Source organism: Triticum dicoccoides, chromosome 5B (assembly GCF_002162155.2).
Source record: "Triticum dicoccoides isolate Atlit2015 ecotype Zavitan chromosome 5B, WEW_v2.0, whole genome shotgun sequence".
Taxonomy (NCBI): domain Eukaryota; kingdom Viridiplantae; phylum Streptophyta; class Magnoliopsida; order Poales; family Poaceae; genus Triticum; species Triticum dicoccoides.
Window position 1 is genome coordinate 503,311,787 of NC_041389.1, and position 14,284 is coordinate 503,326,070.

At 50.9% G+C, this 14,284-nt stretch overlaps 1 pseudogene; it reads left to right on the forward strand.

Annotated features, from left to right (window-relative positions):
• The first annotated feature begins 239 nt into the window (after positions 1–239).
• On the forward strand, positions 240–10,322 carry LOC119309865 (annotated as a pseudogene).
• The last annotated feature ends 3,962 nt before the right edge of the window (positions 10,323–14,284 follow it).

Here is a 14,284-nt window from a genome sequence, read left to right on the forward strand (position 1 = left end):
GGGAGGGGTTTTTGGTGGGCCAGGGTGGTCAGAAGCGGGCATGGAAGCGGTCTGGATTACCACAAAGCCCCCACGTTTATCTACAATTTGCGGGAGAAAGCATCCCAAACCGCACTCGTGTTGGATGGCATCTGCTGTCCAAATGCATGCAGGAGGTTAAGTGGGTTAAGTGGGGCGATCTGTAGAAGTAGAATCCTAACAGATGAATCGCTCATCGAGAAAACAGTGAACATAGTTGGATGGCGCACACAAGAGGACGTCACAGAGTTTTCATCCTCTACATGATACTGGCCAACAGGTCACGGATGGGCTTCCATGAGGTCGGCCTTGAGTGCAGGTGTGCCTGACCGTCACGGTGTCCTAGCCCGAAGTGTGGTGCGCCGACACGGACAACCCTGGTGTCGGTGTCAAAACCGGCGGATCTTGGGTAGGGGGTCCCGAACTGTGCGTCTAGGCGGATGGTAACAGGAGACAAGGGACATGATGTTTTTACCTAGGTTCGGGCCCTCTCGATGGAGGTAAAACCCTACTCCTGCTTGATTAATATTGATGATATGGGTAGTACATGAGTTGATCTACCACGAGATCAGAGAGGCTAAACCCTAGAAGCTAGCCTATAGTATGATTGTTGTTCGTCCTATGGACTAAAACTCTCCGGTTTATATAGACACCGGAGAGGGCTAGGGTTACACAGAGTCGGTTACAATGGGAGGAGATCTTCATATCGTATCGCCAAGCTTGCCTTCCATGCCAAGGAAAGTCCTATCCGGACACGGGACAGAGTCTTTAATCTTGTATCTTCATAGTCCGGGAGTCCGGACACCCCCTAATCCAGGACTCCCTCAGTAGCCCCTAAACCAGGCTTCAATGACGACGAGTCCGGCGCGCAAATTGTCTTCGGCATTGCAAGGCGGGTTCCTCCTCCGAATACTTCATAGAAGATGTTGAACACAAGGATAGTGTCCGGCTCTGCAAAACAAGTTCCACATACCACCGTAGAGAGAATAATATCTGTACCAATCTAATCTGCTGACGTATTCTGTAGCGTGACATCACGCCACGGCCAAGCCTTTGTTCATTTTACCGTTCCACCTCAGCGCGTTTAGCGAGGCGGTTTCCTTGGCACATCTTGTCAAAGCAAAGATCGTGTCCCCTTATTCCGGGATTCTCATCAATACGGGCGTAGGTAACCCAACCGCGCCATTAATCGCGGCGCTTGGGAGATAAGCGAGTTTTATTAGGCCAGTGGGGGCTCGTAGTTTCGGCCGCCCATATAAGGGGATAAGGATCTACCCTTTCCATTTACGCCTTCTTCCTCCTTTGCTTATCCGTCCCTGCGCACTCGAGCTCCAACGCCCAAGCCCGCACTTCCCACCTCAACCTACTCCAATCATGTTCGGAGCGGGAGGTGGATGGATGGCCTCCTCCGTCACGGAGGGGCAAATCAAAAAGTTGAGGAAAGCCGGATACTTGTCTGACGACATCGCGCACCGGCTTCCAGATGAGGGACAACTCATCCCCTCCCCTAGGCCCCATGAGAGGGTTGTATTTCTTCCCCATTTCCTCCGCGGACTGGGCTTTCCTCTTCACCCTTTCGTCCGGGGGCTCATGTTCTACTACGGACTGGACTTCCACGATCTGGCCCCGAACTTTATCCTCAACATCTCGGTGTTTATCGTCATGTGTGAGGCCTTCCTCTGCATCCAGCCCCACTTCGACTTATGGCTGAAGACTTTTAATGTCAAGCCGAAGGTAGTTGGCGGGCGCCAAGTGGAGTTCGGAGGTGCCATGGTGGGCCGGATGGCCAACGTCCTATGGCTCGAGGGCTCCTTCGTGGAGACAATAAAGGGGTGGCAATCGGGGTGGTTCTACATCACCGAGCCGCGCGATCCCAAATGGGTGGCGGCCCCCGAATTCCGATCTGGCTTCCCCACACGGCTCACTTCCTGGAAAGAGACGGGCCTAACATGGGGGGATTCGGAAGAGCTGACCGGACTTCAAACCTGCGTCCAAGAGCTGGCGAACAAGAATCTCAAGCTTGTCAACGTAGTCTAGGTCATGCTCATCCGCCGGATCCTCCCATGCCAACAACGGGCCTTCAAATTATGGGAGTTCGACCCGGCACAGCACCAAACCTTGAGCAAGCTTTTCGACACTATGTACGAAGATGCCTGGAAAGTGCTGTTTAAGGGCGCTGAGGCACCCGCATCCGCTACCGAAGATCGCAGATTCAGCTCGTGGCGTTAGGCCAGCGAGGTAAGCTATTCTACCCTTTACGGGACTCTTGTCTTCCATAGTCTGACTCTATGTGGGACCTAACCTCCCTTTCCTTTGACAGGACTGGCTGAAGACATCCGGGCAGGTGAACTGTCTGACTCCCTTACCAGAAGACCCAGCGGACACCCGATTGACAGGGTTGCTGGTCCCGGCACCTCACGTGGTGCCGGAGAAGAAGGCCAAGAAGAAGGCCACGGGGACTCGAAAGAGTTCCCGGCGCCTGGTGGTGTTGGATTCATCGCCTGACAACCCCGAAGCACCCTCCGCCTCTGAGGACGAGGAGGAGGAAGAAGAAGAAGCCTCTCCCCCTCCAACGGGGGGAGGAAAGAAAAGGAAGGCCGCCCCAACTGGGGAGGCCGGAGGGTCCAAGAAGGGGAGGACCCTTCTGCCGGACTACGCCTCTGATGCCGAAGACGGCGGGGAGGAATGGCCATCCAGGGTCAAGCCCCTGGCAAAATCGTAAGTGTCCGGATACCAGAATAACTTATGGCATTCCTCTATTGTATGGTACCTTCTAACGCCGAATTCAATCATGCAGTCCGCCCAGGGCTCAGCTCGACGATTTGACGAGCGGCTCCCTGGATTCGTCGCACGTGAATAGCGCTTCACTCCTAACGGCCTCCTCCCATCTCCCTACGGAAGACGCCGAGGTGGAGTCCCAAAAGGGACTAAACCAGGAGGAGGTGGTCCTGGAGGCGCCGCAAGGCGACCTCCCGGACTCCAGGCCCAAAGGGTGTAAAGCCCCAGAGGGATCTAAGTCCGGCCCTCGGCCGGACACTACTCCGGAACCATCAAGGGTTCCAGAGTCCGACAGGCGGCGCCTTCGTAAGAAGGGCAAGCCTACGACGCCGGCGACCTCCGTCCACCTGGGGGCGCCAGACGATTTGCTGGAGGTGCTTAACGGTGCCTCCATCGACAAAGAACACCACACTGTTATGAGTGTGGTGATTCAGAAGGTTCAGTCCGCCAAGAGCGGGCTGACAGAAGCCTGTACAAGTCTGTTAACAGGCTTTGAGGTATGTATTCAAAACATATAAAAATTTTACCGCATGGACAGTAGCCCCTGATGCTCAGTTTGGTGTTTGGAAAGAAAAGCTGAGCTGAGGATCTAAAAATATATATGCAGGAGTCTAACATAAGTATGTCAATATGGGAATGCAGGCTGCGCTACTGACCTCTGCCGCACTAACTGCGGAGGTCAATGCATTGAAGGAGAGCCTCGAGCGGTCCGAGAACGAGCTCAGCCGTGCCAAGAAGCAGCTCGAGGACAAGGAGGGTATGTAATACCGCATGTAAATGTATATAGAAATACTTTGTTGCAAATAATGACAGGACCAACGCAAATGTTGCAGGGGCCACGGCCGAGGTGGCGACCCTGAAGGAAGCGGTGTCCAAGGCCGAAAACAGTGCGGCCTTAGATCGCACCGAGCGAGAGAAGCAGGAGGCGCGGGTGGCGGAGGTGCAGCAAGAGCTCCAGGCTCTCATGGAGAAACACGAGAGTTTGGAGCGTGACTCGAAGACTCGAGAGTCCGAGCTCGCCTTGGCTCTTAAGAGTGCCAAGACCGCTAAGGCCAAAGCCCAGAAGGCCCTCCAGGAGATCGAGGCGATGAAGAAGATAGCGGCGGGTAAGGCATTCATTATGCAAATCAAGAATATAAAAGTAAATTATTTGTTACTTACCCGAATCCGGAGCTCTCCAGGAGCGTTCGCCGATCTGCCCCGTAGTGTGTCTGATGCTGCCGCATTCTACCGAGCCGAGGAGTGGAGCTCGACGGAAAAGGTGTTCTCGTCTCAGTATGATGAGGCCGAACATCCGATGCCTCTGAGCAACCAGCTGAAGCAGCTGGTCGAGCTCCACAAGGTGGCCTAACAGGCCATGAAGGGCCTCATAGTTCGGTTGTGTCCTAGAGAAGCCATGCCTGGGAGCTACTTCAGTCTGGTGCAGCGGCTGGTGGACGCGTGTCCGTGGACTGAGGTCATCAAGCGCTCCTTCTGTATCGAAGGTGCCCATCGGGCCTTTGCCCGTGCTAAAGTGCACTGGGGCAAGCTGGACGCTGAGAAGCTTTTGACGGACGCGCCACCGCCGGGCAAGGAGTATCGCACGCCCGAGATGTATTATAAGGGCGTCCTGAAGGGTGCCCGCCTTATAGCGGGTGAATGCTCCAAAGATGTAATTTTTGAGTAGACTCGCATCTGTTATCCTGTACGCTGAAAACTTTGTTCATATGCATTAAGCAACGCTTGTTAATTTAAAATATTACCTTCTGTGCGGCCGTTTATCAAATCTGAGAGATGCAAGTCGACGGCTTCTACCCCCATGCCACCAGTGCTGGGGTGTTCAGGATAAACCTGAGCGCTCTTGTTCCCATTCTTGGGTCCATCTAGGGAGGCGCTCAGCACAACGAACCAGGCCATCGGACTTATAATGCTTCATCACTCTCACTTAGCCATAGAATTCTATAATTTTAAATTTCGGCGAAGCCCCTAGTATTCGGAAGACCGAGTTCGGGGCGCTATCCACGCCTAGGCCGGATAAGTCCGACTCCTCGCTCTAAGCGGCATAAGTCTTTAAGGACTCGAAAAAACCTCGCGAACAGCGACCGGTCTCTCGCACTATCATGACGGTCAGTTTTAGCTTTCTCTACTGAGGTATTAACCCAGCTCAACTGGGACACAATCGCAGTAGTTCTCCCAGCGTTACCTTAGCCAACATTGCGGAACGTAAGGTACCAAAACATGGGAGCCGAGCAAACCCAACTATTGACCCAAGACATGATTCGGAGCCGATGCATATAGTGTTATAAGTTCGGGGTGCCGCACTCGTGAGAGTGTTCGGTCTTCTCACACCATGTTATGGGGTGCTTAAGCCCCTGGTGTATTGGCCGTACCAAAGTGTACGGTTGCATAATGTCATGACTGAACATATTTGTATAAAAAAATAGATGAATACAATAATAGATAAGAGCTATGTATTGTTTATTAAAAAAGGGCTGCTATGAAAGCAGAACGATACAAATAGTGCGATAAACAAGAGATGGGATTATTTGACATATCCCCCTCCAGGGGTAAGCTGCGGGACTTTAAGTAAAACAGGTATTTAGCTCGTTATAGAGACCACCTGGACATTTGACGTGGCTTATTCTCTCCCTGGCTGTTGCATCGTGTGTTCGGCGAGTATATTGCCGGACAGGCCTTCCGAATAGTTGGGTCCTTAAAGTATATAAAAAAAGGAACGGCAGAAGAGGGAGCCCCTAAGTGCGGTTGAGCCGCATTCTGGGCGTGTCGTGGTTGTGCCCCTCCCCTTATGCCCATGGTATTTCCAAAGCGTAATTATGTACGCGTGGTACCGATATCGCCATCTAGCGAGGGCTGGGGTTGGGGCTGCACTGCTATGCTTGCTCGGAACGTTCCATCCGGTTTTGTTATAGGTTACTTCGGGCGCACTTGACGTTGTCCGGACGTTTTACACCCGGATTGGAGAATTGCCTTGAGAGGCTACTCTATACTTCCGCCGCCAGGGCTGCCGTGTGCTCCTCCGTTCGGAGAGAGCGTTCGGTGTTTCTATTTACCGTGATGACTCCGCGAGGGCCTGGCATCTTGAGCTTGAGATATGCGTAGTGCGGCACCGCATTGAATTTTGCAAATGCGGTTCGTCCGAGCAGGGCGTGATAGCCACTGCGGAATGGGACTATGCGAAGATTAACTCTTTGCTTCGGAAATTATCCGGGGATCCGAAGACCACTTCGAGTGTAACCGAGCCTGTACAGCTGGCTTCTACAGCTGGTATGACGCCTTTAAAGGTTGTCTTTGTGGGTTTAATCCTTGAGGGATCTATACCCATTTTTCGCACTGTATCCTGATAGAGCAGGTTCAGGCTGCTGCCGCCGTCCATGAGGACTCTAGTGAGGTGAAATCCGTCGATGATTGGGTCTAGGACCAATGCGGCGAATCCACCGTGACGAATGCTAGTGGGGTGGTCCCTTCAATCAAAAGGGATCGGGCAGGAGGACCATGGGTTGAACTTTGGGGCGACTGGCTCCAACGCATAGACGTCCTTTAGAGCATGCTTCCGCTCCCTTTTGGGGATATGGGTTGCATATATCATGTTCACCGTCCGCACTTGCGGGGGGAAGCCCTTCTGTCCTCTGTTGTTCGGCGGCCGGGGCTCCTCCTCGTCATCGCTATGCAGCCCCTTGTCTCTTGTTTCGGCACTTAACTTGCCTGCCTGCTTGAACACCCAACAATCCCTGTTGTTGTGGTTGGCTGGTTGTTCGGGGGTGCCGTGTATCTGACACGAGCGATCGAGTATCCAGTCTAAACTGGATGGGCCCGGAGGGTTTCTTTTGAATGGCTTCTTCCGCTGACCGGGTTTAGAGCTTCTGAATCCGGCGTTGACTACCGTATCCTCAGTATTGTCGCTGTTAATGCAGTGCTTGTGCTTGTTGCAACATGACCTGCCATTATTGTCCTTGGTATCCGAATTGTCAGGGCTCTTGGTTATGTTATTGCTGCGAGCTAGCCAGTTGTCCTCTCCCGCACAAAAGCGGGTCATGAGTGTCGTGAGGGCTGCCATAGATTTCGGCTTTTCCTGTCCTAGGTGTCGGGCGAGCCATTCGTCTCGGATGTTGTGCCTGAAGGCTGCGAGGGCCTCGGCGTCCGGACAGTCGACTATTTGATTTTTCTTGGTTAGGAACCGTGTCCAGAATTGTCTGGCCGATTCCTCTGGCTGCTGGATTATGTGGCTTAGGTCATCGGTGTCTGGTGGTCGCACATAAGTGCCCTGGAAGTTGTCAAGGAATGCGGACTCCAGGTCCTCCCAGCAACTAATTGACTCTGCTGGCAGGCTGTTAAGCCAATGCCGAGCTGGTCCTTTAAGCTTGAGCGGGAGGTATTTGATGGCGTGTAGATCATCACCACGGGCCATGTGGATATGAAGGAGATAATCCTCGATCCATACCGCGGGATCTGTTGTGCCATCGTATGATTTGATGTTTACGGGTTTATAACCCTCGGGGATTTGATGATCCATTACTTCGTCTGTGAAGCATAGTGGGTGTGCGGCGCCCCTGTACTGGGCTATATGGCGACGTAGCTCGGCTGAGCTTTGTCTGTTGTATTCGGCCTGGCCGTATTTATCATATCCAGCGTGACGGTTATCGTAACGTGATGTGGGGTGCCCACGCGATCCGTAGATCGATCTTGTTTGCCTTGCCTTATCCTCCAATATGTCTCGCAGGTCTGTTGCGTTTCCCCGTGCTCTGGTATTCTTAGAGCGGCGCCGGGGTGCGGCTTGGATTGAGGGACGAAGGGCCTCTCTGTCCCGGCCACGGGGTGGCCGATCGGGCGCATCATACGCTGGTGATGTAGGTTTAGTTGCTTCCTCCTCTAGTTGGGGTAGCAGCCCGCGCTTTGGGTAACTCTTGGAGGGGCGTTCGAGTTTATATTCCTCGGCCGCCAGGACTTCAGTCCATCTGTCGTCTAGCAAGTCTTGGTTAGCTCTAAGATGCTGCTATTTTTTCTTGAGGCTGCTCGCCGTGGCCATAAGCCTGCGTTTGAAACGCTCTTGTTCGACGGGATCCTCTGGCACAATGAATTCGTCGTCGTCGAGGCTTGCCTCGTCTTCGGAGGGAGGCATATAATTGTCATCCTCGACCTCTCTGTTTGCCGCTCTCTCATGAGGGCTGGCTCCTTCGTCGTCCTGCGCTGAATCCTACTGGAGGGGGTTGTCTTCGGCACTGTCCGGGGTATTGTTGTCTCCGGTGCCGGATTCGTCGTTCTTGCTTTGGCGGGACTTAGAGCGGCGCCGCTGACATAGGCGCTTGGGTTGCTTCTTGGAGGGGCCGTCCTCCGCTTTTTCATCGCCATCCCCTGCTTTGGGGGTGTCCATCATGTATATGTCGTATGACGAGGTGGCCTTCCAGTGCCCTATAGGTGCTGGTTCTTGGTCGTCTCCTTCATCGGCGTCCATACCGTCGATGTCTTCGGAGTTGAAGTCGAGCATGTCGGTTAGATCGTCGACAGTGGCTACAAAGTGGGTGGTGGGTGGGTTTCAAATTTCTTCGTCGTCCGCATCCCAACCCTGCTGACCATAGTTCGGCCAGGGCTCTCCTGACAAAGAGAGAGACTTTAGTGAATTCAGGATATTGCCGAAGGGCGAGTGCTGAAAGACGTCTGCGGCGGTCAACTCCATGATCGGAGCCCAATCGGGTTCGATCGGAAGGGGTGCGGAAGATTCGGAGTCCGGAACAGAGTCTGGCACCTTGGAGTCACGGGCCTTGCAAAGGACTAGGCTGGTATTCGGCTCTATCGCCATAGAGATTGCGGCTCCTGGGGCGGCGCCCAACCGACCGTCCCCGACTGGCGCAGCCGGCTCCGAGCTAATGGTCGGAGCGGACACCTGAGCGGCGCTCGAGGCACTGTCCGGCGGCAGAGCTAGATCATGCTCATCGTGACAGTGCGGCGCGCACGGCTGTGGCTCGAATCCGTCGAAGATCAAGTCCCCGCGGATATCGGTCGTGTAGTTTAGGCTTCCAAATCTAACATGATGGCCAGGGGCGTAGCTTTCGATCTGCTCCAGATGGCCAAGCGAATTGGCCTGCATTGCGAAGCCGCCGAATACGAAGATCTGTCCGGGGGGAAAAGTCTCACCCTAGACCGCGTCGTGGTTGACGATCGAAGAAGCCATCGGGCCTAAGGGTGACGACACAGAGGAACTCTCAATGAAAGCACCAATGTCGGTGTCAAAACCGGCGGATCTCGGGTAGGGGGTCCATAACTGTGCGTCTAGGCGGATGGTAACAGGAGACAAGGGACACGATGTTTTTACCCAGGTTCGGGCCCTCTCGATGGAGGTAAAACCCTACTCCTGCTTGATTAATATTGATGATATGGGTAGTACAAGAGTTGATCTACCACGAGATCAGAGAGGCTAAACCCTAAAAGCTAGCCTATGGTATGATTGTTGTTCGTCCTACGGACTAAAACTCTCCCGTTTATATAGACACCGGAGAGGGCTAGGGTTACACAGAGTCGGTTACAATGGGAGGAGATCTTCATATCGTATCGCCAAGCTTGCCTTCCACGCCAAGGAAAGTCCTATCATAGAGCAACTCTCAGGCCATCGAAACCAATCTCCACATCAGCTCGGAACTTGCCGAGCAGTTAGATCCGATGGAGCTCTCTTCCCTAAACGAGCTCTTGGATCGCATCGCCGCCCTGGGAGTCGCTACAGATTACGGCTAGATTGGGCTTAAATCCGCCCTGGGAGTCACCCTTAGGCCTTGAGTGGTATTGAGTGTCAGGACCTACAAGGTGTGCCGAGTGTCGGACTCCAAGTGCCTCGAGTCCGTTAGTGCGCATGACGACAAAGTGATTATCGTGGCCGCCTTTGGGTTTGATAACGTCTTGTTCACCAGATCGGCCGACAGCACCGTCAAGGTTTGGCGGCAAGAGATGGCTGGGAAGGGCGGCACGATAAAGCATATCCTTGAGAAGGTACTCGGGAAGGGCGAGAGCGCGGTCACCACCATCGCCATGTTGCCCAAGGACCGCATCGTCTATGTTGGCTTGTCGGATAGGCTAGTCACCTAATGGTTCTGGGTCGCCGGCGAATTGAGATATGGTGGTGTCCTCAAGGGCCACAAGATGTCGGTGATGTGCATGGCGATGTGTGGCAACGTCGTCGTAAGTGGTTCAGCCGACCAGCCCCTCTGCGTTTGGCGTCGTGACGGGGCAGAGCATGTTTGTCTAAGCGTGCTAGCCGGACACACCGAACCCATGAAGTGCATTGCCATGGACGAGAAGGTTTGGACGGTGATCGGCGGTTTGTGGTGTACAGGGGAAGCCTCGACGGGTCGGTCAAGGTCAGGCATCTGTCAGACGCAGAAGCAGAGCGAGTTGTGCCAGCGTTGGTGACGTGGAACACACCAGCACCACCGCAGCCATCGCAGGTGTGGAGGGGCCGGCCGGCTCCGGCGCCGTACGCGGAAGCTTGGGCGTTGTACCAGACGCCGGAGCTGAAGCCCGTGCACGTGGCAGCTAAGTGAGGTCAAAGCAATCGTACGTGCGTGCATGGAAACAATGTGCTGGGATCAGCAAAGTGGGTTTAGTGGGGTCCCCATGGGTTAAATGGGATAGCCCTCAGGGGGATTCATTATCTCCTCTAAATTTTGATCTGGCAGCTGATGCCTTGGCTATTTATGCTTAATACTGCTAAAAATATTGGTCTTATAAAATGGGTTCTCACTGAAAATACTGTAAATGGTGTTAATATGCTTCATTATGCAGATGACACAATTTTTTGTTATAGGATGATTATGACAGTGCTCCCAATTTAAAATATGTTTTATGTCTCTTTGAGCAGATGTCTGGTTTAAAAAATAACTTTCACAAAAATGAACTCTTCCTTTTTGGAGATGTTGTTGATAAGGCAGATGCCTATACTAGGATTTTTACTTTCCTTGTTGGTACTTTACCCATGAAATACTTGGGACTCCCTCTAGATGAAAAAAGGATTAGAAACAAACATTGGAAACCTCCTAAGGAGAGGATGGAAGGTAAATGTGAAAACTGACGGGGGAGATTACTAGCTAGTCCTGGGAGAATCACCCTGCCACAGTCTTCGTTAACTGGGATTCCATACTTTATGATGTATTTTTAAGGGTTACTAGTGGTTGTTTGTAAACGTATGGAGTTTTTTAGATCTAGACTACTATGGCAAGACAATGTTGATAAGAAAAAAACATCATGTTAAGTGGTCTGAGGTTTGCGGACCTAAAGACATGAGTGGATTAGGGATTCAAAATTTAACTTTGATGAACAAAGCTCTGTTGTATACGTGGTGGTGGAAACTTATCGATTCAGAAGACTTATGGCAGGAGATTATTTGTAATAAATAAAAAAGGACAAATGTTTGAATGCAATCACATCTAGACAGGGGATTCTCACTTCTGGTGTGATATTCTTAAACATAAAGATCATTTCCTATCTCTCTCTCTCTCTATATATATATATGTGTGTGTGTGTGTGTGTGTGTGTGTGTGTGTGTGTAGGTTTATTGTAGGGAATGGGGACAATGTGAGGTTTTGGAAGATTGGTGGACTGGACCTAAATCCCCGAAATGTAGTTTCCCTAGATTATACAACATATGCTTTGATAAAAAAACAAGTCTATTAGAAATATCCTTGAGGGAATAAATAATGTGAGATTCAGGACGACTCTGATTGGAGATTCTCTTGAATTATGGAATCACATTAAAGAGGCTTCTGCCTCTCTTGTTCTGAACAACAGAAGCGATGAAGTTGTATGGACCCTGATAAAGAATGGCATTTATTCTGTCAAGTCTTTTTATAGACATTTGATTGAAAACGGGGTTAAATACCCACATCTCTTTATGTGGAAATTTAAAATGTTGCTTAGTGTGAAGGTTTTCATGCAGTTAACTCCCAGAAATAATATTCTCACTAAAGATAACTTGCTGCGTAGAGGTTGGAGAGGTGATAAGAACTGCCCCTTTTGTGTAAGGTATGAAATTGTTAATCATCTATTCTTCACTTGCTCAGTTGCATGCTTACTCTGGAATGTATTAATGTGCTTTTAACTTGACTGATGTGCCTAATAACATAGATTCTTTGGTTGGGTCTTGGGTGGAAAATTTTAATAAAATGGAGAGAAACTTGGTGATGGTGGGGATCTCTGCAATTTGATGGACCCTGTGTTGGGGAACGTAGTAATTTCAAAAAAATTCCTACGCACACGCAAGATCATGGTGATGCATAGCAACGAGAGGGAAGAGTATTGTCCACATACCCTCGTAGACCGATAGCGGAAGCGTTATGACAACGCGGTTGATGTAGTCGTACGTCTTCACGATCCGACCGATCCAAGTACCGAACTTACGGCACCTCCGAGTTCAGCACACGTTCAGCTCGATGACGATCCCCGGACTCCAATCCAGCAGGGTGTCGGGGATGAGTTCCGTCAGCACGACGGCGTGGTGACGAGATGTTCTACCGACGCAGGGCTTCGCCTAAGCACCGCAACGATATGACCGAGGTGGAATATGGTGGAGGGGGGCACCGCACACGGCTAAGGAACGATCACGAAGATCAACTTGTGTGTCTTGGGGTGCCCCTGCCCCTGTATATAAAGGAGCAAGGGGGAGGCCGGCCGGCCCTTGGGGCACGCCAAGGAGGGGGGAGTCCTCCTCCTAGTAGGAGTAGGACTCCCCCTTTCCTAGTCCAACTAGGAAAGGGGAAGGGGGAAGGAAAGAGGAGGGAGAGGGAGAGGGAAAGAGGGGTCGTGCCCCCTCCCCTAGTCCAATTCAGACTCCCCATGGGGGGAGCCACCTCCTGGGCTGCTGCCCTCTCTCTCCCCTCAGGCCCACTAAGGCCCAATACTTCCCCAGGGGGTTCCGGTAACCCCTCCGGCACTCCAGTTTTCTCTGAAACCACCCGAAACACTTCCGGTGTCCGAATATAGTCGTCCAATATATCAATCTTTATGTCTCGACCATTTCGAGACTCCTCGTCATGTCCGTGATCACATCTGGGACTCCGAACAACCTTCGGTACATCAAAACTTATAAACTCATAATAAAACTGTCATCATAACGTTAAGCGTGCGGACCCTACGAGTTCGAGAACTATGTAGACATGACCTAGAACTATTTCCGGTAAATAACCAATAGCGGAACCTGGATGCTCATATTGGCTCCTACATATTGTACCAAGATCTTTATCGGTCAAACCGCATAACAACATACATTGTTCCCTTTGTTCATCGGTATGTTACTTGCCCGAGATTCGATCGTCGATATCCAATACCTAGTTCAATCTCGTTACCGGCAAGTCTCTTTACTCGTTTCGTAATACATCATCTTACAACTAACTCATTAGTTGCAATGCTTGCAAGGCTTAAGTGATGTGCATTACCGAGAGGGCCCAGAGATACCTCTCCGACAATCGGAGTGACAAATCCTAATCTCGAAATACGCCAAGCCAACAAGTACCTTCGGAGACACCTGTAGAGCACCTTTATAATCACCCAGTTATGTTGTGACGTTTGGTAGCACACAAAGTGTTCCTCCGGTAAACGGGAGTTGCATAATCTCATAGTCATAGGAACATGTATAAGTCATGAAGAAAGCAATAGCAGAAAACTAAACGATCAAGTGCTAAGCTAACGGAATGGGTCAAGTCAATCACATCATTCTCCTAATGATGTGATCCCATTAATCAAATGACAACACATGTCTATGGTCAGGAAACATAACCATCTTTGATCAACGAGCTAGTCAAGTAGAAGCATACTAGTGACACTCCGTTTGTCTATGTATTCACACAAGTATTATGTTTCCGGTTAATACAATTCTAGCATGAATAATAAACATTTATCATGATATAAGGAAATAAATAATAACTTTATTATTGCCTCTAGGGCATATTATCTTCAGTCTCCCACTTGCACTAGAGTCAATAATCTAGATTACATAGTAATGATTCTAACACCCATGGAGTCTTGGTGTTGATCATGTTTTGCTCGTGGAAGAGGCTTAGTCAGCGGGTCTGCGACATTCAGATCCGTATGTATCTTGCAAATTTCTATGTCTCCCACCTGGACTAGATCCTGGATGGAATTGAAGCGTCTCTTGATGTGCTTGGTTCTCTTGTGAAATCTAGATTCCTTTGCCAAGGCAATTGCACCAGTATTGTCACAAAAGATTTTTATTGGACCCGATGCACTAGGTATGACACCTAGATCGGATATGAACTCCTTCATCCAGACTCCTTCATTTGCGGCTTCCAAAGCAGCTATGTACTCTGCTTCACATGTAGATCCCGCCACAACGCTTTGTTTAGAACTGCACCAACTGACAGCTCCACCGTTCAATGTAAATACGTATCCGGTTTGCGATTTAGAATCGTCCGGATCAGTGTCAAAGCTTGCATCAACGTAACCATTTACGATGAGCTCTTTGTCACCTCCATAAACGAGAAACATATCCTTA